Here is a 3455-nt window from a genome sequence, read left to right as displayed (position 1 = left end):
GGGCGTGGTGGTGTGCGCTTACAGTCACAGCTACTCTGGAGGCTGAAGTAGCAGGATGGCTTCAGTCTGGGAGTGTGAGGTTGCCATGGGCTATGATGGCACCACTGCATTCTAGCCTAGGCAGCAGAGTGAGACCCTGTCTCAAATAAACAAAGAAAATAGAAAAAAGAGAAGAATTTGAAGAAAGGGCAGAATGTACCAGTAGCGATGGTAAAAATTGGACATTATATAGGCCAGACGCAGTGGATCACGCCTGTAATCCCAGCACTTTGGGAGGACAAGGTGAGCAGATCGCCTGAGCTAAGGAGTTTGAGACCACCCTGGGCAACATGGTGAAACCCCGTCTCTACTAAAATACACAAAATTAGCCGGGCGGGTGGCAGGCATCTGTGATCCCAGCTACTTGGGAGGCTGAGGCACGAGAATCGCTTGACCCCGGGAGGCAGAGGTTGTGGTGAGCCAAGATCACACCACTGCACTCCAGCTTGGGCTACAGAGTGAGACTCCATCTCAAATAAATGAATAAATAAATATTTTTTGAAAAGTACCTTTTCTGTGCTAACTAGATAGACTCTGTGCTGATGTTTGTAACTGAAAAACTTAACTGATACACAAGGCAAAACTAAGGGAAGAAAGGTATAATCCAGAATCAATTGTAGGTATTACCTAGACTGACTTTAGGCCAGGTGCGGTGGCTCACACCTGTAATTCCAGCACTTGGGGAGGCCAAAACGGGCAGATCGCATGAACCCAGGAGTTTGTGACCAGACTGGGCAACATGATGAGACCCCATCTCTACAAAAAATACAAAAATTAGCTGGGTGTGGTGGCAAACGCCTTAGTCCCAGCTACTCAGAAGCCTGAAGAGAAAGGATTATTTGAGCCCAGGAAGCAGAGGTTGCAGTGAGCTGTGATTGCACCACTGCACTCCCGCCTGGGCAAGAGTAAGACCCTGTCTCAAAAAAGTGAAATAAAATGAAGTGTAGTCCACAGGGGCCAGCAGCACCTGGGAGCTTGTTAGAAACACATAATGTCCGTCTCACTTGTTAGAAACACATAATGTCCGTCTCACTCCAGTCCTGCTGAATCCACATTCACATTTTAACGGGGTCTCCAGGGAATCTGTAAACACAGATCAAGAGGCAGTGACTGCACTGACTGCCAGCCCCGGCTGCACTTTGAAACCATTTGGGGACCATTTAAGAATATATTGATGTCCATTTACATCCTCCAGGCCATCAGCTGATTCAGGTAAGAATCATCAGTGGAGGCTAAAACCACAGGGCAAAAGGGTGTGGGAGAGCAGGTTGTTCCTACACCTCCAAGCATTTCCCCATAGACCACTTATGGATTACAAAGGGGAGGGGGGAGTTCCCTGGATAGCAGATAAGTCTGGCAGACACCACATAAATAAGTGACAAGCTTAGCACCAATAATGGGACAAAGTGACAACAGGAACTTGACACTGCGAAACCAGGAGAGGATCACGTCATCATCCATGCAGAATTTCTGCCCAAGGCTAGGCATGGTGGTTCACGCCTCTAATCCCAGCACTTTGGGAGGCTGAGGCAGGACAATCACTTGAACCTGGGAGGGTTCTCACTCTACCACCTCGGCTGGCATGCAGTGACCCACTTTCTGTACTAAAAACACAAAAGTAGGCGAGCGTGGTGGTACATGCCTGTAATCCCAGCTACTCAGGAGGCTAAGGAGCAAGAATCACTTGAGCCTGGGAGGCAGAGGTTGCAGTGAGCTATGACTGCACCACTGCACTCCAGCCTGGGCAACAGAGTGAGACTCTGTCTCAAAAAAAGTAAAGAAGTGTAGTCTAGATTAAAGGCATCTGACTCAACATGACAACTGTAAGCATTATGTGATCTTTACACAGTACATTAGGGATAAAGGCTCTGAAGGACATTTTCAGGACAATTTTGGAGAAATCTGAATAGTAGTTAATAGAATTACATTAATGTTCAATGGTCTGGGTATGGTAACTGTGATGTGGTTTATGTAGAAGAACACACCTGCTCTTAAGAGTTACGTCTGTTCTCACATTGCTAATAAAGGCATACCCGAGACTGAGTAATTTACAAAGGGAAGAGGTTTAATGGACTCACAGTTCCACATGGCTGGGGAGGCCTCACAATCATGACGGAAGGCAAAGGGGGAGCATAGGCACGTCTTACACAGTGGTAGGCAAGAGAGCATGTGCAGGGGACTCCCCTTTATAAAACCATCAGATCTCACGAGACTTATTCAATGGCAGGAGAATGGCTCTGGAAAAACCCACCCCCATGATTCAGCTACCTCCACCTGTGGTAACTGACTCAGTTACCACCAGCAGTGATTCAGTTATCTCAATCTGTGATTCAATTATCTCCACCTGGCCCTGCCCTTGACATGTGGGGATTATTACAATGCAAGATGAGATTTGGGTGGGGACACAGCCCAACCATATCATTGCTGAAGTACATAAGGACAAGTGTCATATCTATAATATACTTAAAATGGTTTAGGAAAAAAAAAGACCCAAAGAGAGAGAGAAAATAAAGGTGGCAATATGCCAAATGATAATTTGGCTAATGAAGGAACAGCAGATGTTTTCTGTGAAGAGCCATATAGTAAATTATTTAGGCTTTGCAGGCTATAAAGTCTCTGCTAAAACATTCCACTTTGCTGTTTTAGCATGAAAGCAGTCATAAACAATATTTAGACCGATTAGCATGGGCTGGGTGTGGTGAACCTGCCTGCAATCCCAGCACTTTGGCAGGTCAAGGCAGGAGGATTGCTTGATCCCAGGAGTTTGAGACTAACCTTGCCAACACAGCAAGACCCCATCACTACAAATTTGTGCACATCTGTAATTCCAGCTACTTGGGAGGCTGAGGTGAGAGGACTGCTGGATCCCAGGAGTTCAAGGCTGCAGTGAGCTGTACTGGCATCACTGCGCTCCAGCCTCAGCAACAGAGAAAGACCTTGTCTCAAAACAAACAAAAAAAAATGACTGTGTTTCAATAAAACTTGATTGATAAACAACGAAATTTGAATTTACCATTTTTATGTGTCGACATATTTTCTTCCGTTAATTCATGCTTCCATAAGCATGAATTTTATCTCACTAAGATTAGTGAACAGCCATTTCAAAACTTTGCTCTCTGAAAGTATATACACCAAAATGTTATCAGTGATGACTCCTTCAGGATCAGGAGAGAGAAAATGAAGAGGAATTTTATGTGGTTTTTGTTTTTTTTGAGACAGCCTCACTCTGTCACCCAAGCTGGAGTGCATGTGGTGCAATCACAGCCCACCGCAGCCTCAACCTCCAGCGTTCAAGTGAACCTCCCAGCTTGGCCTCCGATGTAGCTGACACTACCGGCATGCATCACTAGGCCCTACCTTTCTAAAAATGATTTTTTCTAAAGATGGTGTCTCACTATGTTACTCAGGTTGGTCTC

This window comes from Cebus imitator, unplaced genomic scaffold, assembly GCF_001604975.1.
Source record: "Cebus imitator isolate Cc_AM_T3 unplaced genomic scaffold, Cebus_imitator-1.0 Scaffold792, whole genome shotgun sequence".
Lineage (NCBI taxonomy): Eukaryota > Metazoa > Chordata > Mammalia > Primates > Cebidae > Cebus > Cebus imitator.
This window is presented reverse-complemented; position numbering follows the sequence as displayed.